Source organism: Aquarana catesbeiana, linkage group LG03 (genome assembly GCF_042186555.1).
Source record: "Aquarana catesbeiana isolate 2022-GZ linkage group LG03, ASM4218655v1, whole genome shotgun sequence".
Classification (NCBI taxonomy): domain Eukaryota; kingdom Metazoa; phylum Chordata; class Amphibia; order Anura; family Ranidae; genus Aquarana; species Aquarana catesbeiana.
The window spans coordinates 302,593,058-302,614,457 of record NC_133326.1 but is presented as its reverse complement, the minus strand read 5'-3'; the positions used below and the strand labels follow the sequence as shown (position 1 = coordinate 302,614,457).

The 21,400-nt window shown below is 45.9% G+C and overlaps 13 non-coding genes across 13 annotated transcripts; all 13 read left to right on the top strand.

The window, feature by feature from the left end:
- Positions 1-27: 27 nt before the first annotated feature.
- On the top strand, positions 28-100 carry TRNAV-CAC (transfer RNA valine (anticodon CAC)). Its single transcript has one exon. It is a non-coding gene; the product is annotated as a tRNA-Val (tRNA).
- Positions 101-1,148: 1,048 nt separating this feature from the next.
- TRNAV-CAC (transfer RNA valine (anticodon CAC)) lies at positions 1,149-1,221 on the top strand. The gene has a single exon. It is a non-coding gene; the product is annotated as a tRNA-Val (tRNA).
- A 1,048-nt stretch (positions 1,222-2,269) lies between these two features.
- On the top strand, positions 2,270-2,342 carry TRNAV-CAC (transfer RNA valine (anticodon CAC)). Its single transcript has one exon. It is a non-coding gene; the product is annotated as a tRNA-Val (tRNA).
- Positions 2,343-3,390: 1,048 nt separating this feature from the next.
- TRNAV-CAC (transfer RNA valine (anticodon CAC)) lies at positions 3,391-3,463 on the top strand. Its single transcript has one exon. It is a non-coding gene; the product is annotated as a tRNA-Val (tRNA).
- Positions 3,464-4,511: 1,048 nt separating this feature from the next.
- Positions 4,512-4,584, top strand: TRNAV-CAC (transfer RNA valine (anticodon CAC)). Its single transcript has one exon. It is a non-coding gene; the product is annotated as a tRNA-Val (tRNA).
- A 1,048-nt stretch (positions 4,585-5,632) lies between these two features.
- Positions 5,633-5,705, top strand: TRNAV-CAC (transfer RNA valine (anticodon CAC)). The gene has a single exon. It is a non-coding gene; the product is annotated as a tRNA-Val (tRNA).
- Positions 5,706-6,753: 1,048 nt separating this feature from the next.
- On the top strand, positions 6,754-6,826 carry TRNAV-CAC (transfer RNA valine (anticodon CAC)). The gene has a single exon. It is a non-coding gene; the product is annotated as a tRNA-Val (tRNA).
- Positions 6,827-11,237: 4,411 nt separating this feature from the next.
- Positions 11,238-11,310, top strand: TRNAV-CAC (transfer RNA valine (anticodon CAC)). Its single transcript has one exon. It is a non-coding gene; the product is annotated as a tRNA-Val (tRNA).
- Positions 11,311-14,600: 3,290 nt separating this feature from the next.
- TRNAV-CAC (transfer RNA valine (anticodon CAC)) lies at positions 14,601-14,673 on the top strand. Its single transcript has one exon. It is a non-coding gene; the product is annotated as a tRNA-Val (tRNA).
- Positions 14,674-19,084: 4,411 nt separating this feature from the next.
- TRNAV-CAC (transfer RNA valine (anticodon CAC)) lies at positions 19,085-19,157 on the top strand. Its single transcript has one exon. It is a non-coding gene; the product is annotated as a tRNA-Val (tRNA).
- A 113-nt stretch (positions 19,158-19,270) lies between these two features.
- Positions 19,271-19,343, top strand: TRNAV-CAC (transfer RNA valine (anticodon CAC)). Its single transcript has one exon. It is a non-coding gene; the product is annotated as a tRNA-Val (tRNA).
- A 1,234-nt stretch (positions 19,344-20,577) lies between these two features.
- TRNAV-CAC (transfer RNA valine (anticodon CAC)) lies at positions 20,578-20,650 on the top strand. The gene has a single exon. It is a non-coding gene; the product is annotated as a tRNA-Val (tRNA).
- A 113-nt stretch (positions 20,651-20,763) lies between these two features.
- Positions 20,764-20,836, top strand: TRNAV-CAC (transfer RNA valine (anticodon CAC)). The gene has a single exon. It is a non-coding gene; the product is annotated as a tRNA-Val (tRNA).
- The last annotated feature ends 564 nt before the right edge of the window (positions 20,837-21,400 follow it).

Sequence of the window (21,400 nt, the reverse complement as noted above, 5' to 3'; positions counted from 1 at the left end):
CAAGGCCCAACAAAGCAGCATGAATAGGTTTCTGTAGTGTAGTGGTTATCACGTTCGCCTCACACGCGAAAGGTCCCCGGTTCGAAACCGGGCAGAAACAGTGCTTACCTTTAACTTTTTCACAGTCAGGCACACTCAAAGCTCTTGCCACACCATGCCCCTCTTGCAGCCGTAAGTGAAATCTGCCAATATAAAGCACAGTTTAGGTGCAACACCTTCACTGGGAGCTCTTTTTCTTCACTGTTTATAAGTCGACCAGGAGAAATTGAAGACCCTTGCCTGAAGATGTTAGGTGAGCTGGTTTGCTGGTCCTACACAGGCAAAGTTTTGCTGCAGTGCCTATAGTGCAGACTCTGTAATAGCTGACTAGTAAAACCTGCTGACCATCGCTGTAAGTGTTTAGGAAAACTTGTTTTCTGGACCCAAAGGCAATAGGAATGCGGACTTTGGCTCTCCTGCTTAGTCAGCTGAGTTGGAAAACCTAACGACCATTGGTGTATGTTTTCCTCTGATCTGGTGAGAAAAGTGTGTGGAACAGCTAGAGGTGATATCCATGACTCAGTCTATCTTGCCAGTACTGGCTGTTTTGAGGATGGTATTTGTATCAAGCTAGGCATCTGAAATGGGCTTTCTTCCTTGTTTTCTTCATTACTCAAGAGTATCATTTGCAAGGATGGTAAACTGAACTCAGGTTTTTAAATAACCAGAAACAAATAATAGCTAATACGGTGACCCCAACCTCCGACCCTCCAACCGGAAAAGGCCTATCGTGGTGGGTTTCTGTGGTGTAGTGGTTACCACGTTCGCCTCACACACGAAAGGTCCCCAGTTAGAAACCGGGCATAAACACTGTGCACACGCTAGTGCTTTTTGCCACAATGTCGCTTTCATCACCCCCTTTCAAGCATTGTACTTTAGCGTAGACTTTCGGTTTGCAAGGCACAAAAAATCTGCAAGAATGGGTTTCTGTAGTGTAGTGGTTATCACGTTCGCCTAACACGCGAAAGGTCCCCGGTTCGAAACCGGGCAGAAACACTGTGCACGCGCTAGTGCTTTTTGCTACAATATCGCTTTCAGCAACCCTTTTCAAGCATTCTACTTTAGAGTAGACTTTCCACTTGCAAGGCCCAACAAAGCAGCATGAATAGGTTTCTGTAGTGTAGTGGTTATCACGTTCGCCTCACACGCGAAAGGTCCCCGGTTCGAAACCGGGCAGAAACAGTGCTTACCTTTAACTTTTTCACAGTCAGGCACACTCAAAGCTCTTGCCACACCATGCCCCTCTTGCAGCCGTAAGTGAAATCTGCCAATATAAAGCACAGTTTAGGTGCAACACCTTCACTGGGAGCTCTTTTTCTTCACTGTTTATAAGTCGACCAGGAGAAATTGAAGACCCTTGCCTGAAGATGTTAGGTGAGCTGGTTTGCTGGTCCTACACAGGCAAAGTTTTGCTGCAGTGCCTATAGTGCAGACTCTGTAATAGCTGACTAGTAAAACCTGCTGACCATCGCTGTAAGTGTTTAGGAAAACTTGTTTTCTGGACCCAAAGGCAATAGGAATGCGGACTTTGGCTCTCCTGCTTAGTCAGCTGAGTTGGAAAACCTAACGACCATTGGTGTATGTTTTCCTCTGATCTGGTGAGAAAAGTGTGTGGAACAGCTAGAGGTGATATCCATGACTCAGTCTATCTTGCCAGTACTGGCTGTTTTGAGGATGGTATTTGTATCAAGCTAGGCATCTGAAATGGGCTTTCTTCCTTGTTTTCTTCATTACTCAAGAGTATCATTTGCAAGGATGGTAAACTGAACTCAGGTTTTTAAATAACCAGAAACAAATAATAGCTAATACGGTGACCCCAACCTCCGACCCTCCAACCGGAAAAGGCCTATCGTGGTGGGTTTCTGTGGTGTAGTGGTTACCACGTTCGCCTCACACACGAAAGGTCCCCAGTTAGAAACCGGGCATAAACACTGTGCACACGCTAGTGCTTTTTGCCACAATGTCGCTTTCATCACCCCCTTTCAAGCATTGTACTTTAGCGTAGACTTTCGGTTTGCAAGGCACAAAAAATCTGCAAGAATGGGTTTCTGTAGTGTAGTGGTTATCACGTTCGCCTAACACGCGAAAGGTCCCCGGTTCGAAACCGGGCAGAAACACTGTGCACGCGCTAGTGCTTTTTGCTACAATATCGCTTTCAGCAACCCTTTTCAAGCATTCTACTTTAGAGTAGACTTTCCACTTGCAAGGCCCAACAAAGCAGCATGAATAGGTTTCTGTAGTGTAGTGGTTATCACGTTCGCCTCACACGCGAAAGGTCCCCGGTTCGAAACCGGGCAGAAACAGTGCTTACCTTTAACTTTTTCACAGTCAGGCACACTCAAAGCTCTTGCCACACCATGCCCCTCTTGCAGCCGTAAGTGAAATCTGCCAATATAAAGCACAGTTTAGGTGCAACACCTTCACTGGGAGCTCTTTTTCTTCACTGTTTATAAGTCGACCAGGAGAAATTGAAGACCCTTGCCTGAAGATGTTAGGTGAGCTGGTTTGCTGGTCCTACACAGGCAAAGTTTTGCTGCAGTGCCTATAGTGCAGACTCTGTAATAGCTGACTAGTAAAACCTGCTGACCATCGCTGTAAGTGTTTAGGAAAACTTGTTTTCTGGACCCAAAGGCAATAGGAATGCGGACTTTGGCTCTCCTGCTTAGTCAGCTGAGTTGGAAAACCTAACGACCATTGGTGTATGTTTTCCTCTGATCTGGTGAGAAAAGTGTGTGGAACAGCTAGAGGTGATATCCATGACTCAGTCTATCTTGCCAGTACTGGCTGTTTTGAGGATGGTATTTGTATCAAGCTAGGCATCTGAAATGGGCTTTCTTCCTTGTTTTCTTCATTACTCAAGAGTATCATTTGCAAGGATGGTAAACTGAACTCAGGTTTTTAAATAACCAGAAACAAATAATAGCTAATACGGTGACCCCAACCTCCGACCCTCCAACCGGAAAAGGCCTATCGTGGTGGGTTTCTGTGGTGTAGTGGTTACCACGTTCGCCTCACACACGAAAGGTCCCCAGTTAGAAACCGGGCATAAACACTGTGCACACGCTAGTGCTTTTTGCCACAATGTCGCTTTCATCACCCCCTTTCAAGCATTGTACTTTAGCGTAGACTTTCGGTTTGCAAGGCACAAAAAATCTGCAAGAATGGGTTTCTGTAGTGTAGTGGTTATCACGTTCGCCTAACACGCGAAAGGTCCCCGGTTCGAAACCGGGCAGAAACACTGTGCACGCGCTAGTGCTTTTTGCTACAATATCGCTTTCAGCAACCCTTTTCAAGCATTCTACTTTAGAGTAGACTTTCCACTTGCAAGGCCCAACAAAGCAGCATGAATAGGTTTCTGTAGTGTAGTGGTTATCACGTTCGCCTCACACGCGAAAGGTCCCCGGTTCGAAACCGGGCAGAAACAGTGCTTACCTTTAACTTTTTCACAGTCAGGCACACTCAAAGCTCTTGCCACACCATGCCCCTCTTGCAGCCGTAAGTGAAATCTGCCAATATAAAGCACAGTTTAGGTGCAACACCTTCACTGGGAGCTCTTTTTCTTCACTGTTTATAAGTCGACCAGGAGAAATTGAAGACCCTTGCCTGAAGATGTTAGGTGAGCTGGTTTGCTGGTCCTACACAGGCAAAGTTTTGCTGCAGTGCCTATAGTGCAGACTCTGTAATAGCTGACTAGTAAAACCTGCTGACCATCGCTGTAAGTGTTTAGGAAAACTTGTTTTCTGGACCCAAAGGCAATAGGAATGCGGACTTTGGCTCTCCTGCTTAGTCAGCTGAGTTGGAAAACCTAACGACCATTGGTGTATGTTTTCCTCTGATCTGGTGAGAAAAGTGTGTGGAACAGCTAGAGGTGATATCCATGACTCAGTCTATCTTGCCAGTACTGGCTGTTTTGAGGATGGTATTTGTATCAAGCTAGGCATCTGAAATGGGCTTTCTTCCTTGTTTTCTTCATTACTCAAGAGTATCATTTGCAAGGATGGTAAACTGAACTCAGGTTTTTAAATAACCAGAAACAAATAATAGCTAATACGGTGACCCCAACCTCCGACCCTCCAACCGGAAAAGGCCTATCGTGGTGGGTTTCTGTGGTGTAGTGGTTACCACGTTCGCCTCACACACGAAAGGTCCCCAGTTAGAAACCGGGCATAAACACTGTGCACACGCTAGTGCTTTTTGCCACAATGTCGCTTTCATCACCCCCTTTCAAGCATTGTACTTTAGCGTAGACTTTCGGTTTGCAAGGCACAAAAAATCTGCAAGAATGGGTTTCTGTAGTGTAGTGGTTATCACGTTCGCCTAACACGCGAAAGGTCCCCGGTTCGAAACCGGGCAGAAACACTGTGCACGCGCTAGTGCTTTTTGCTACAATATCGCTTTCAGCAACCCTTTTCAAGCATTCTACTTTAGAGTAGACTTTCCACTTGCAAGGCCCAACAAAGCAGCATGAATAGGTTTCTGTAGTGTAGTGGTTATCACGTTCGCCTCACACGCGAAAGGTCCCCGGTTCGAAACCGGGCAGAAACAGTGCTTACCTTTAACTTTTTCACAGTCAGGCACACTCAAAGCTCTTGCCACACCATGCCCCTCTTGCAGCCGTAAGTGAAATCTGCCAATATAAAGCACAGTTTAGGTGCAACACCTTCACTGGGAGCTCTTTTTCTTCACTGTTTATAAGTCGACCAGGAGAAATTGAAGACCCTTGCCTGAAGATGTTAGGTGAGCTGGTTTGCTGGTCCTACACAGGCAAAGTTTTGCTGCAGTGCCTATAGTGCAGACTCTGTAATAGCTGACTAGTAAAACCTGCTGACCATCGCTGTAAGTGTTTAGGAAAACTTGTTTTCTGGACCCAAAGGCAATAGGAATGCGGACTTTGGCTCTCCTGCTTAGTCAGCTGAGTTGGAAAACCTAACGACCATTGGTGTATGTTTTCCTCTGATCTGGTGAGAAAAGTGTGTGGAACAGCTAGAGGTGATATCCATGACTCAGTCTATCTTGCCAGTACTGGCTGTTTTGAGGATGGTATTTGTATCAAGCTAGGCATCTGAAATGGGCTTTCTTCCTTGTTTTCTTCATTACTCAAGAGTATCATTTGCAAGGATGGTAAACTGAACTCAGGTTTTTAAATAACCAGAAACAAATAATAGCTAATACGGTGACCCCAACCTCCGACCCTCCAACCGGAAAAGGCCTATCGTGGTGGGTTTCTGTGGTGTAGTGGTTACCACGTTCGCCTCACACACGAAAGGTCCCCAGTTAGAAACCGGGCATAAACACTGTGCACACGCTAGTGCTTTTTGCCACAATGTCGCTTTCATCACCCCCTTTCAAGCATTGTACTTTAGCGTAGACTTTCGGTTTGCAAGGCACAAAAAATCTGCAAGAATGGGTTTCTGTAGTGTAGTGGTTATCACGTTCGCCTAACACGCGAAAGGTCCCCGGTTCGAAACCGGGCAGAAACACTGTGCACGCGCTAGTGCTTTTTGCTACAATATCGCTTTCAGCAACCCTTTTCAAGCATTCTACTTTAGAGTAGACTTTCCACTTGCAAGGCCCAACAAAGCAGCATGAATAGGTTTCTGTAGTGTAGTGGTTATCACGTTCGCCTCACACGCGAAAGGTCCCCGGTTCGAAACCGGGCAGAAACAGTGCTTACCTTTAACTTTTTCACAGTCAGGCACACTCAAAGCTCTTGCCACACCATGCCCCTCTTGCAGCCGTAAGTGAAATCTGCCAATATAAAGCACAGTTTAGGTGCAACACCTTCACTGGGAGCTCTTTTTCTTCACTGTTTATAAGTCGACCAGGAGAAATTGAAGACCCTTGCCTGAAGATGTTAGGTGAGCTGGTTTGCTGGTCCTACACAGGCAAAGTTTTGCTGCAGTGCCTATAGTGCAGACTCTGTAATAGCTGACTAGTAAAACCTGCTGACCATCGCTGTAAGTGTTTAGGAAAACTTGTTTTCTGGACCCAAAGGCAATAGGAATGCGGACTTTGGCTCTCCTGCTTAGTCAGCTGAGTTGGAAAACCTAACGACCATTGGTGTATGTTTTCCTCTGATCTGGTGAGAAAAGTGTGTGGAACAGCTAGAGGTGATATCCATGACTCAGTCTATCTTGCCAGTACTGGCTGTTTTGAGGATGGTATTTGTATCAAGCTAGGCATCTGAAATGGGCTTTCTTCCTTGTTTTCTTCATTACTCAAGAGTATCATTTGCAAGGATGGTAAACTGAACTCAGGTTTTTAAATAACCAGAAACAAATAATAGCTAATACGGTGACCCCAACCTCCGACCCTCCAACCGGAAAAGGCCTATCGTGGTGGGTTTCTGTGGTGTAGTGGTTACCACGTTCGCCTCACACACGAAAGGTCCCCAGTTAGAAACCGGGCATAAACACTGTGCACACGCTAGTGCTTTTTGCCACAATGTCGCTTTCATCACCCCCTTTCAAGCATTGTACTTTAGCGTAGACTTTCGGTTTGCAAGGCACAAAAAATCTGCAAGAATGGGTTTCTGTAGTGTAGTGGTTATCACGTTCGCCTAACACGCGAAAGGTCCCCGGTTCGAAACCGGGCAGAAACACTGTGCACGCGCTAGTGCTTTTTGCTACAATATCGCTTTCAGCAACCCTTTTCAAGCATTCTACTTTAGAGTAGACTTTCCACTTGCAAGGCCCAACAAAGCAGCATGAATAGGTTTCTGTAGTGTAGTGGTTATCACGTTCGCCTCACACGCGAAAGGTCCCCGGTTCGAAACCGGGCAGAAACAGTGCTTACCTTTAACTTTTTCACAGTCAGGCACACTCAAAGCTCTTGCCACACCATGCCCCTCTTGCAGCCGTAAGTGAAATCTGCCAATATAAAGCACAGTTTAGGTGCAACACCTTCACTGGGAGCTCTTTTTCTTCACTGTTTATAAGTCGACCAGGAGAAATTGAAGACCCTTGCCTGAAGATGTTAGGTGAGCTGGTTTGCTGGTCCTACACAGGCAAAGTTTTGCTGCAGTGCCTATAGTGCAGACTCTGTAATAGCTGACTAGTAAAACCTGCTGACCATCGCTGTAAGTGTTTAGGAAAACTTGTTTTCTGGACCCAAAGGCAATAGGAATGCGGACTTTGGCTCTCCTGCTTAGTCAGCTGAGTTGGAAAACCTAACGACCATTGGTGTATGTTTTCCTCTGATCTGGTGAGAAAAGTGTGTGGAACAGCTAGAGGTGATATCCATGACTCAGTCTATCTTGCCAGTACTGGCTGTTTTGAGGATGGTATTTGTATCAAGCTAGGCATCTGAAATGGGCTTTCTTCCTTGTTTTCTTCATTACTCAAGAGTATCATTTGCAAGGATGGTAAACTGAACTCAGGTTTTTAAATAACCAGAAACAAATAATAGCTAATACGGTGACCCCAACCTCCGACCCTCCAACCGGAAAAGGCCTATCGTGGTGGGTTTCTGTGGTGTAGTGGTTACCACGTTCGCCTCACACACGAAAGGTCCCCAGTTAGAAACCGGGCATAAACACTGTGCACACGCTAGTGCTTTTTGCCACAATGTCGCTTTCATCACCCCCTTTCAAGCATTGTACTTTAGCGTAGACTTTCGGTTTGCAAGGCACAAAAAATCTGCAAGAATGGGTTTCTGTAGTGTAGTGGTTATCACGTTCGCCTAACACGCGAAAGGTCCCCGGTTCGAAACCGGGCAGAAACACTGTGCACGCGCTAGTGCTTTTTGCTACAATATCGCTTTCAGCAACCCTTTTCAAGCATTCTACTTTAGAGTAGACTTTCCACTTGCAAGGCCCAACAAAGCAGCATGAATAGGTTTCTGTAGTGTAGTGGTTATCACGTTCGCCTCACACGCGAAAGGTCCCCGGTTCGAAACCAGGCAGAAACAGTGCTTACCTTTAACTTTTTCACAGTCAGGCACACTCAAAGCTCTTGCCACACCATGCCCCTCTTGCAGCCGTAAGTGAAATCTGCCAATATAAAGCACAGTTTAGGTGCAACACCTTCACTGGGAGCTCTTTTTCTTCACTGTTTATAAGTCGACCAGGAGAAATTGAAGACCCTTGCCTGAAGATGTTAGGTGAGCTGGTTTGCTGGTCCTACACAGGCAAAGTTTTGCTGCAGTGCCTATAGTGCAGACTCTGTAATAGCTGACTAGTAAAACCTGCTGACCATCGCTGTAAGTGTTTAGGAAAACTTGTTTTCTGGACCCAAAGGCAATAGGAATGCGGACTTTGGCTCTCCTGCTTAGTCAGCTGAGTTGGAAAACCTAACGACCATTGGTGTATGTTTTCCTCTGATCTGGTGAGAAAAGTGTGTGGAACAGCTAGAGGTGATATCCATGACTCAGTCTATCTTGCCAGTACTGGCTGTTTTGAGGATGGTATTTGTATCAAGCTAGGCATCTGAAATGGGCTTTCTTCCTTGTTTTCTTCATTACTCAAGAGTATCATTTGCAAGGATGGTAAACTGAACTCAGGTTTTTAAATAACCAGAAACAAATAATAGCTAATACGGTGACCCCAACCTCCGACCCTCCAACCGGAAAAGGCCTATCGTGGTGGGTTTCTGTGGTGTAGTGGTTACCACGTTCGCCTCACACACGAAAGGTCCCCAGTTAGAAACCGGGCATAAACACTGTGCACACGCTAGTGCTTTTTGCCACAATGTCGCTTTCATCACCCCCTTTCAAGCATTGTACTTTAGCGTAGACTTTCGGTTTGCAAGGCACAAAAAATCTGCAAGAATGGGTTTCTGTAGTGTAGTGGTTATCACGTTCGCCTAACACGCGAAAGGTCCCCGGTTCGAAACCGGGCAGAAACACTGTGCACGCGCTAGTGCTTTTTGCTACAATATCGCTTTCAGCAACCCTTTTCAAGCATTCTACTTTAGAGTAGACTTTCCACTTGCAAGGCCCAACAAAGCAGCATGAATAGGTTTCTGTAGTGTAGTGGTTATCACGTTCGCCTCACACGCGAAAGGTCCCCGGTTCGAAACCAGGCAGAAACAGTGCTTACCTTTAACTTTTTCACAGTCAGGCACACTCAAAGCTCTTGCCACACCATGCCCCTCTTGCAGCCGTAAGTGAAATCTGCCAATATAAAGCACAGTTTAGGTGCAACACCTTCACTGGGAGCTCTTTTTCTTCACTGTTTATAAGTCGACCAGGAGAAATTGAAGACCCTTGCCTGAAGATGTTAGGTGAGCTGGTTTGCTGGTCCTACACAGGCAAAGTTTTGCTGCAGTGCCTATAGTGCAGACTCTGTAATAGCTGACTAGTAAAACCTGCTGACCATCGCTGTAAGTGTTTAGGAAAACTTGTTTTCTGGACCCAAAGGCAATAGGAATGCGGACTTTGGCTCTCCTGCTTAGTCAGCTGAGTTGGAAAACCTAACGACCATTGGTGTATGTTTTCCTCTGATCTGGTGAGAAAAGTGTGTGGAACAGCTAGAGGTGATATCCATGACTCAGTCTATCTTGCCAGTACTGGCTGTTTTGAGGATGGTATTTGTATCAAGCTAGGCATCTGAAATGGGCTTTCTTCCTTGTTTTCTTCATTACTCAAGAGTATCATTTGCAAGGATGGTAAACTGAACTCAGGTTTTTAAATAACCAGAAACAAATAATAGCTAATACGGTGACCCCAACCTCCGACCCTCCAACCGGAAAAGGCCTATCGTGGTGGGTTTCTGTGGTGTAGTGGTTACCACGTTCGCCTCACACACGAAAGGTCCCCAGTTAGAAACCGGGCATAAACACTGTGCACACGCTAGTGCTTTTTGCCACAATGTCGCTTTCATCACCCCCTTTCAAGCATTGTACTTTAGCGTAGACTTTCGGTTTGCAAGGCACAAAAAATCTGCAAGAATGGGTTTCTGTAGTGTAGTGGTTATCACGTTCGCCTAACACGCGAAAGGTCCCCGGTTCGAAACCGGGCAGAAACACTGTGCACGCGCTAGTGCTTTTTGCTACAATATCGCTTTCAGCAACCCTTTTCAAGCATTCTACTTTAGAGTAGACTTTCCACTTGCAAGGCCCAACAAAGCAGCATGAATAGGTTTCTGTAGTGTAGTGGTTATCACGTTCGCCTCACACGCGAAAGGTCCCCGGTTCGAAACCAGGCAGAAACAGTGCTTACCTTTAACTTTTTCACAGTCAGGCACACTCAAAGCTCTTGCCACACCATGCCCCTCTTGCAGCCGTAAGTGAAATCTGCCAATATAAAGCACAGTTTAGGTGCAACACCTTCACTGGGAGCTCTTTTTCTTCACTGTTTATAAGTCGACCAGGAGAAATTGAAGACCCTTGCCTGAAGATGTTAGGTGAGCTGGTTTGCTGGTCCTACACAGGCAAAGTTTTGCTGCAGTGCCTATAGTGCAGACTCTGTAATAGCTGACTAGTAAAACCTGCTGACCATCGCTGTAAGTGTTTAGGAAAACTTGTTTTCTGGACCCAAAGGCAATAGGAATGCGGACTTTGGCTCTCCTGCTTAGTCAGCTGAGTTGGAAAACCTAACGACCATTGGTGTATGTTTTCCTCTGATCTGGTGAGAAAAGTGTGTGGAACAGCTAGAGGTGATATCCATGACTCAGTCTATCTTGCCAGTACTGGCTGTTTTGAGGATGGTATTTGTATCAAGCTAGGCATCTGAAATGGGCTTTCTTCCTTGTTTTCTTCATTACTCAAGAGTATCATTTGCAAGGATGGTAAACTGAACTCAGGTTTTTAAATAACCAGAAACAAATAATAGCTAATACGGTGACCCCAACCTCCGACCCTCCAACCGGAAAAGGCCTATCGTGGTGGGTTTCTGTGGTGTAGTGGTTACCACGTTCGCCTCACACACGAAAGGTCCCCAGTTAGAAACCGGGCATAAACACTGTGCACACGCTAGTGCTTTTTGCCACAATGTCGCTTTCATCACCCCCTTTCAAGCATTGTACTTTAGCGTAGACTTTCGGTTTGCAAGGCACAAAAAATCTGCAAGAATGGGTTTCTGTAGTGTAGTGGTTATCACGTTCGCCTAACACGCGAAAGGTCCCCGGTTCGAAACCGGGCAGAAACACTGTGCACGCGCTAGTGCTTTTTGCTACAATATCGCTTTCAGCAACCCTTTTCAAGCATTCTACTTTAGAGTAGACTTTCCACTTGCAAGGCCCAACAAAGCAGCATGAATAGGTTTCTGTAGTGTAGTGGTTATCACGTTCGCCTCACACGCGAAAGGTCCCCGGTTCGAAACCGGGCAGAAACAGTGCTTACCTTTAACTTTTTCACAGTCAGGCACACTCAAAGCTCTTGCCACACCATGCCCCTCTTGCAGCCGTAAGTGAAATCTGCCAATATAAAGCACAGTTTAGGTGCAACACCTTCACTGGGAGCTCTTTTTCTTCACTGTTTATAAGTCGACCAGGAGAAATTGAAGACCCTTGCCTGAAGATGTTAGGTGAGCTGGTTTGCTGGTCCTACACAGGCAAAGTTTTGCTGCAGTGCCTATAGTGCAGACTCTGTAATAGCTGACTAGTAAAACCTGCTGACCATCGCTGTAAGTGTTTAGGAAAACTTGTTTTCTGGACCCAAAGGCAATAGGAATGCGGACTTTGGCTCTCCTGCTTAGTCAGCTGAGTTGGAAAACCTAACGACCATTGGTGTATGTTTTCCTCTGATCTGGTGAGAAAAGTGTGTGGAACAGCTAGAGGTGATATCCATGACTCAGTCTATCTTGCCAGTACTGGCTGTTTTGAGGATGGTATTTGTATCAAGCTAGGCATCTGAAATGGGCTTTCTTCCTTGTTTTCTTCATTACTCAAGAGTATCATTTGCAAGGATGGTAAACTGAACTCAGGTTTTTAAATAACCAGAAACAAATAATAGCTAATACGGTGACCCCAACCTCCGACCCTCCAACCGGAAAAGGCCTATCGTGGTGGGTTTCTGTGGTGTAGTGGTTACCACGTTCGCCTCACACACGAAAGGTCCCCAGTTAGAAACCGGGCATAAACACTGTGCACACGCTAGTGCTTTTTGCCACAATGTCGCTTTCATCACCCCCTTTCAAGCATTGTACTTTAGCGTAGACTTTCGGTTTGCAAGGCACAAAAAATCTGCAAGAATGGGTTTCTGTAGTGTAGTGGTTATCACGTTCGCCTAACACGCGAAAGGTCCCCGGTTCGAAACCGGGCAGAAACACTGTGCACGCGCTAGTGCTTTTTGCTACAATATCGCTTTCAGCAACCCTTTTCAAGCATTCTACTTTAGAGTAGACTTTCCACTTGCAAGGCCCAACAAAGCAGCATGAATAGGTTTCTGTAGTGTAGTGGTTATCACGTTCGCCTCACACGCGAAAGGTCCCCGGTTCGAAACCAGGCAGAAACAGTGCTTACCTTTAACTTTTTCACAGTCAGGCACACTCAAAGCTCTTGCCACACCATGCCCCTCTTGCAGCCGTAAGTGAAATCTGCCAATATAAAGCACAGTTTAGGTGCAACACCTTCACTGGGAGCTCTTTTTCTTCACTGTTTATAAGTCGACCAGGAGAAATTGAAGACCCTTGCCTGAAGATGTTAGGTGAGCTGGTTTGCTGGTCCTACACAGGCAAAGTTTTGCTGCAGTGCCTATAGTGCAGACTCTGTAATAGCTGACTAGTAAAACCTGCTGACCATCGCTGTAAGTGTTTAGGAAAACTTGTTTTCTGGACCCAAAGGCAATAGGAATGCGGACTTTGGCTCTCCTGCTTAGTCAGCTGAGTTGGAAAACCTAACGACCATTGGTGTATGTTTTCCTCTGATCTGGTGAGAAAAGTGTGTGGAACAGCTAGAGGTGATATCCATGACTCAGTCTATCTTGCCAGTACTGGCTGTTTTGAGGATGGTATTTGTATCAAGCTAGGCATCTGAAATGGGCTTTCTTCCTTGTTTTCTTCATTACTCAAGAGTATCATTTGCAAGGATGGTAAACTGAACTCAGGTTTTTAAATAACCAGAAACAAATAATAGCTAATACGGTGACCCCAACCTCCGACCCTCCAACCGGAAAAGGCCTATCGTGGTGGGTTTCTGTGGTGTAGTGGTTACCACGTTCGCCTCACACACGAAAGGTCCCCAGTTAGAAACCGGGCATAAACACTGTGCACACGCTAGTGCTTTTTGCCACAATGTCGCTTTCATCACCCCCTTTCAAGCATTGTACTTTAGCGTAGACTTTCGGTTTGCAAGGCACAAAAAATCTGCAAGAATGGGTTTCTGTAGTGTAGTGGTTATCACGTTCGCCTAACACGCGAAAGGTCCCCGGTTCGAAACCGGGCAGAAACACTGTGCACGCGCTAGTGCTTTTTGCTACAATATCGCTTTCAGCAACCCTTTTCAAGCATTCTACTTTAGAGTAGACTTTCCACTTGCAAGGCCCAACAAAGCAGCATGAATAGGTTTCTGTAGTGTAGTGGTTATCACGTTCGCCTCACACGCGAAAGGTCCCCGGTTCGAAACCAGGCAGAAACAGTGCTTACCTTTAACTTTTTCACAGTCAGGCACACTCAAAGCTCTTGCCACACCATGCCCCTCTTGCAGCCGTAAGTGAAATCTGCCAATATAAAGCACAGTTTAGGTGCAACACCTTCACTGGGAGCTCTTTTTCTTCACTGTTTATAAGTCGACCAGGAGAAATTGAAGACCCTTGCCTGAAGATGTTAGGTGAGCTGGTTTGCTGGTCCTACACAGGCAAAGTTTTGCTGCAGTGCCTATAGTGCAGACTCTGTAATAGCTGACTAGTAAAACCTGCTGACCATCGCTGTAAGTGTTTAGGAAAACTTGTTTTCTGGACCCAAAGGCAATAGGAATGCGGACTTTGGCTCTCCTGCTTAGTCAGCTGAGTTGGAAAACCTAACGACCATTGGTGTATGTTTTCCTCTGATCTGGTGAGAAAAGTGTGTGGAACAGCTAGAGGTGATATCCATGACTCAGTCTATCTTGCCAGTACTGGCTGTTTTGAGGATGGTATTTGTATCAAGCTAGGCATCTGAAATGGGCTTTCTTCCTTGTTTTCTTCATTACTCAAGAGTATCATTTGCAAGGATGGTAAACTGAACTCAGGTTTTTAAATAACCAGAAACAAATAATAGCTAATACGGTGACCCCAACCTCCGACCCTCCAACCGGAAAAGGCCTATCGTGGTGGGTTTCTGTGGTGTAGTGGTTATCACGTTCGCCTCACACACGAAAGGTCCCCAGTTAGAAACCGGGCAGAAACACTGTGCACACGCTAGTGCTTTTTGCCACAATGTCGCTTTCATCACCCCCTTTCAAGCATTGTACTTTAGCGTAGACTTTCGGTTTGCAAGGCACAAAAAATCTGCAAGAATGGGTTTCTGTAGTGTAGTGGTTATCACGTTCGCCTAACACGCGAAAGGTCCCCGGTTCGAAACCGGGCAGAAACACTGTGCACACGCTAGTGCTTTTTGCTACAATATCGCTTTCAGCAACCCTTTTCAAGCATTCTACTTTAGAGTAGACTTTCCACTTGCAAGGCCCAACAAAGCAGCATGAATGGGTTTCTGTAGTGTAGTGGTTATCACGTTCGCCTCACACGCGAAAGGTCCCCGGTTCGAAACCGGGCAGAAACAGTGCTTACCTTTAACTTTTTCACAGTCAGGCACACTCAAAGCTCTTGCCACACCATGCCCCTCTTGCAGCCGTAAGTGAAATCTGCCAATATAAAGCACAGTTTAGGTGCAACACCTTCACTGGGAGCTCTTTTTCTTCACTGTTTATAAGTCGACCAGGAGAAATTGAAGACCCTTGCCTGAAGATGTTAGGTGAGCTGGTTTGCTGGTCCTACACAGGCAAAGTTTTGCTGCAGTGCCTATAGTGCAGACTCTGTAATAGCTGACTAGTAAAACCTGCTGACCATCGCTGTAAGTGTTTAGGAAAACTTGTTTTCTGGACCCAAAGGCAATAGGAATGCGGACTTTGGCTCTCCTGCTTAGTCAGCTGAGTTGGAAAACCTAACGACCATTGGTGTATGTTTTCCTCTGATCTGGTGAGAAAAGTGTGTGGAACAGCTAGAGGTGATATCCATGACTCAGTCTATCTTGCCAGTACTGGCTGTTTTGAGGATGGTATTTGTATCAAGCTAGGCATCTGAAATGGGCTTTCTTCCTTGTTTTCTTCATTACTCAAGAGTATCATTTGCAAGGATGGTAAACTGAACTCAGGTTTTTAAATAACCAGAAACAAATAATAGCTAATACGGTGACCCCAACCTCCGACCCTCCAACCGGAAAAGGCCTATCGTGGTGGGTTTCTGTGGTGTAGTGGTTACCACGTTCGCCTCACACACGAAAGGTCCCCAGTTAGAAACCGGGCATAAACACTGTGCACACGCTAGTGCTTTTTGCCACAATGTCGCTTTCATCACCCCCTTTCAAGCATTGTACTTTAGCGTAGACTTTCGGTTTGCAAGGCACAAAAAATCTGCAAGAATGGGTTTCTGTAGTGTAGTGGTTACCACGTTCGCCTAACACGCGAAAGGTCCCCGGTTCGAAACCGGGCAGAAACACTGTGCACACGCTAGTGCTTTTTGCTACAATATCGCTTTCAGCAACCCTTTTCAAGCATTCTACTTTAGAGTAGACTTTCCACTTGCAAGGCCCAACAAAGCAGCATGAATAGGTTTCTGTAGTGTAGTGGTTATCACGTTCGCCTCACACGCGAAAGGTCCCCGGTTCGAAACCAGGCAGAAACAGTGCTTACCTTTAACTTTTTCACAGTCAGGCACACTCAAAGCTCTTGCCACACCATGCCCCTCTTGCAGCCGTAAGTGAAATCTGCCAATATAAAGCGCAGTTTAGGTGCAACACCTTCACTGGGAGCTCTTTTTCTTCACTGTTTATAAGTCGACCAGGAGAAATTGAAGACCCTTGCCTGAAGATGTTAGGTGAGCTGGTTTGCTGGTCCTACACAGGCAAAGTTTTGCTGCAGTGCCTATAGTGCAGACTCTGTAATAGCTGACTAGTAAAACCTGCTGACCATCGCTGTAAGTGTTTAGGAAAACTTGTTTTCTGGACCCAAAGGCAATAGGAATGCGAACTTTGGCTCTCCTGCTTAGTCAGCTGAGTTGGAAAACCTAACGACCATTGGTGTATGTTTTCCTCTGATCTGGTGAGAAAAGTGTGTGGAACAGCTAGAGGTGATATCCATGACTCAGTCTATCTTGCCAGTACTGGCTGTTTTGAGGATGGTATTTGTATCAAGCTAGGCATCTGAAATGGGCTTTCTTCCTTGTTTTCTTCATTACTCAAGAGTATCATTTGCAAGGATGGTAAACTGAACTCAGGTTTTTAAATAACCAGAAACAAATAATAGCTAATACGGTGACCCCAACCTCCGACCCTCCAACCGGAAAAGGCCTATCGTGGTGGGTTTCTGTGGTGTAGTGGTTATCACGTTCGCCTCACACACGAAAGGTCCCCAGTTAGAAACCGGGCAGAAACACTGTGCACACGCTAGTGCTTTTTGCCACAATGTCGCTTTCATCACCCCCTTTCAAGCATTGTACTTTAGCGTAGACTTTCGGTTTGCAAGGCACAAAAAATCTGCAAGAATGGGTTTCTGTAGTGTAGTGGTTATCACGTTCGCCTAACACGCGAAAGGTCCCCGGTTCGAAACCGGGCAGAAACAGTGCTTACCTTTAACTTTTTCACAGTCAGGCACACTCAAAGCTCTTGCCACACCATGCCCCTCTTGCAGCCGTAAGTGAAATCTGCCAATATAAAGCACAGTTTAGGTGCAACACCTTCACTGGGAGCTCTTTTTCTTCACTGTTTATAAGTCGACCAGGAGAAATTGAAGACCCTTGCCTGAAGATGTTAGGTGAGCTGGTTTGCTGGTCCTACACAGGCAAAGTTTTGCTGCAGTGCCTATAGTGCAGACTCTGTAATAGCTGACTAGTAAAACCTGCTGACCATCGCTGTAAGTGTTTAGGAAAACTTGTTTTCTGGACCCAAAGGCAATAGGAATGCGGACTTTGGCTCTCCTGCTTAGTCAGCTGAGTTGGAAAACCTAACGACCATTGGTGTATGTTTTCCTCTGATCTGGTGAGAAAAGTGTGTGGAACAGCTAGAGGTGATATCCATGACTCAGTCTATCTTGCCAGTACTGGCTGTTTTGAGGATGGTATTTGTATCAAGCTAGGCATCTGAAATGGGCTTTCTTCCTTGTTTTCTTCATTACTCAAGAGTATCATTTGCAAGGATGGTAAACTGAACTCAGGTTTTTAAATAACCAGAAACAAATAATAGCTAATACGGTGACCCCAACCTCCGACCCTCCAACCGGAAAAGGCCTATCGTGGTGGGTTTCTGTGGTGTAGTGGTTACCACGTTCGCCTCACACACGAAAGGTCCCCAGTTAGAAACCGGGCATAAACACTGTGCACACGCTAGTGCTTTTTGCCACAATGTCGCTTTCATCACCCCCTTTCAAGCATTGTACTTTAGCGTAGACTTTCGGTTTGCAAGGCACAAAAAATCTGCAAGAATGGGTTTCTGTAGTGTAGTGGTTACCACGTTCGCCTAACACGCGAAAGGTCCCCGGTTCGAAACCGGGCAGAAACACTGTGCACACGCTAGTGCTTTTTGCTACAATATCGCTTTCAGCAACCCTTTTCAAGCATTCTACTTTAGAGTAGACTTTCCACTTGCAAGGCCCAACAAAGCAGCATGAATAGGTTTCTGTAGTGTAGTGGTTATCACGTTCGCCTCACACGCGAAAGGTCCCCGGTTCGAAACCAGGCAGAAACAGTGCTTACCTTTAACTTTTTCACAGTCAGGCACACTCAAAGCTCTTGCCACACCATGCCCCTCTTGCAGCCGTAAGTGAAATCTGCCAATATAAAGCGCAGTTTAGGTGCAACACCTTCACTGGGAGCTCTTTTTCTTCACTGTTTATAAGTCGACCAGGAGAAATTGAAGACCCTTGCCTGAAGATGTTAGGTGAGCTGGTTTGCTGGTCCTACACAGGCAAAGTTTTGCTGCAGTGCCTATAGTGCAGACTCTGTAATAGCTGACTAGTAAAACCTGCTGACCATCGCTGTAAGTGTTTAGGAAAACTTGTTTTCTGGACCCAAAGGCAATAGGAATGCGAACTTTGGCTCTCCTGCTTAGTCAGCTGAGTTGGAAAACCTAACGACCATTGGTGTATGTTTTCCTCTGATCTGGTGAGAAAAGTGTGTGGAACAGCTAGAGGTGATATCCATGACTCAGTCTATCTTGCCAGTACTGGCTGTTTTGAGGATGGTATTTGTATCAAGCTAGGCATCTGAAATGGGCTTTCTTCCTTGTTTTCTTCATTACTCAAGAGTATCATTTGCAAGGATGGTAAACTGAACTCAGGTTTTTAAATAACCAGAAACAAATAATAGCTAATACGGTGACCCCAACCTCCGACCCTCCAACCGGAAAAGGCCTATCGTGGTGGGTTTCTGTGGTGTAGTGGTTATCACGTTCGCCTCACACACGAAAGGTCCCCAGTTAGAAACCGGGCAGAAACACTGTGCACACGCTAGTGCTTTTTGCCACAATGTCGCTTTCATCACCCCCTTTCAAGCATTGTACTTTAGCGTAGACTTTCGGTTTGCAAGGCACAAAAAATCTGCAAGAATGGGTTTCTGTAGTGTAGTGGTTATCACGTTCGCCTAACACGCGAAAGGTCCCCGGTTCGAAACCGGGCAGAAACACTGTGCACACGCTAGTGCTTTTTGCTACAATATCGCTTTCAGCAACCCTTTTCAAGCATTCTACTTTAGAGTAGACTTTCCACTTGCAAGGCCCAACAAAGCAGCATGAATGGGTTTCTGTAGTGTAGTGGTTATCACGTTCGCCTAACACGCGAAAGGTCCCCGGTTCGAAACCGGGCAGAAACACTGTGCACACGCTAGTGCTTTTTGCTACAATATCGCTTTCAGCAACCCTTTTCAAGCATTCTACTTTAGAGTAGACTTTCCACTTGCAAGGCCCAACAAAGCAGCATGAATGGGTTTCTGTAGTGTAGTGGTTATCACGTTCGCCTCACACGCGAAAGGTCCCCGGTTCGAAACCGGGCAGAAACACTGTGCACACGCTAGTGCTTTTTGCTACAATATCGCTTTCAGCAACCCTTTTCAAGCATTCTACTTTAGAGTAGACTTTCCACTTGCAAGGCCCAACAAAGCAGCATGAATGGGTTTCTGTAGTGTAGTGGTTATCACGTTCGCCTCACACGCGAAAGGTCCCCGGTTCGAAACCGGGCAGAAACAGTGCTTACCTTTAACTTTTTCACAGTCAGGCACACTCAAAGCTCTTGCCACACCATGCCCCTCTTGCAGCCGTAAGTGAAATCTGCCAATATAAAGCACAGTTTAGGTGCAACACCTTCACTGGGAGCTCTTTTTCTTCACTGTTTATAAGTCGACCAGGAGAAATTGAAGACCCTTGCCTGAAGATGTTAGGTGAGCTGGTTTGCTGGTCCTACACAGGCAAAGTTTTGCTGCAGTGCCTATAGTGCAGACTCTGTAATAGCTGACTAGTAAAACCTGCTGACCATCGCTGTAAGTGTTTAGGAAAACTTGTTTTCTGGACCCAAAGGCAATAGGAATGCGGACTTTGGCTCTCCTGCTTAGTCAGCTGAGTTGGAAAACCTAACGACCATTGGTGTATGTTTTCCTCTGATCTGGTGAGAAAAGTGTGTGGAACAGCTAGAGGTGATATCCATGACTCAGTCTATCTTGCCAGTACTGGCTGTTTTGAGGATGGTATTTGTATCAAGCTAGGCATCTGAAATGGGCTTTCTTCCTTGTTTTCTTCATTACTCAAGAGTATCATTTGCAAGGATGGTAAACTGAACTCAGGTTTTTAAATAACCAGAAACAAATAATAGCTAATACGGTGACCCCAACCTCCGACCCTCCAACCGGAAAAGGCCTATCGTGGTGGGTTTCTGTGGTGTAGTGGTTATCACGTTCGCCTCACACACGAAAGGTCCCCAGTTAGAAACCGGGCAGAAACACTGTGCACACGCTAGTGCTTTTTGCCACAATGTCGCTTTCATCACCCCCTTTCAAGCATTGTACTTTAGCGTAGACTTTCGGTTTGCAAGGCACAAAAAATCTGCAAGAATGGGTTTCTGTAGTGTAGTGGTTATCACGTTCGCCTAACACGCGAAAGGTCCCCGGTTCGAAACCGGGCAGAAACACTGTGCACACGCTAGTGCTTTTTGCTACAATATCGCTTTCAGCAACCCTTTTCAAGCATTCTACTTTAGAGTAGACTTTCCACTTGCAAGGCCCAACAAAGCAGCATGAATGGGTTTCTGTAGTGTAGTGGTTATCACGTTCGCCTAACACGCGAAAGGTCCCCGGTTCGAAACCGGGCAGAAACACTGTGCACACGCTAGTGCTTTTTGCTACAATATCGCTTTCAGCAACCCTTTTCAAGCATTCTACTTTAGAGTAGACTTTCCACTTGCAAGGCCCAACAAAGCAGCATGAATGGGTTTCTGTAGTGTAGTGGTTATCACGTTCGCCTCACACGCGAAAGGTCCCCGGTTCGAAACCGGGCAGAAACACTGTGCACACGCTAGTGCTTTTTGCTACAATATCGCTTTCAGCAACCCTTTTCAAGCATTCTACTTTAGAGTAGACTTTCCACTTGCAAGGCCCAACAAAGCAGCATGAATGGGTTTCTGTAGTGTAGTGGTTATCACGTTCGCCTCACACGCGAAAGGTCCCCGGTTCGAAACCGGGCAGAAACAGTGCTTACCTTTAACTTTTTCACAGTCAGGCACACTCAAAGCTCTTGCCACACCATGCCCCTCTTGCAGCCGTAAGTGAAATCTGCCAATATAAAGCACAGTTTAGGTGCAACACCTTCACTGGGAGCTCTTTTTCTTCACTGTTTATAAGTCGACCAGGAGAAATTGAAGACCCTTGCCTGAAGATGTTAGGTGAGCTGGTTTGCTGGTCCTACACAGGCAAAGTTTTGCTGCAGTGCCTATAGTGCAGACTCTGTAATAGCTGACTAGTAAAACCTGCTGACCATCGCTGTAAGTGTTTAGGAAAACTTGTTTTCTGGACCCAAAGGCAATAGGAATGCGGACTTTGGCTCTCCTGCTTAGTCAGCTGAGTTGGAAAACCTAACGACCATTGGTGTATGTTTTCCTCTGATCTGGTGAGAAAAGTGTGTGGAACAGCTAGAGGTGATATCCATGACTCAGTCTATCTTGCCAGTACTGGCTGTTTTGAGGATGGTATTTGTATCAAGCTAGGCATCTGAAATGGGCTTTCTTCCTTGTTTTCTTCATTACTCAAGAGTATCA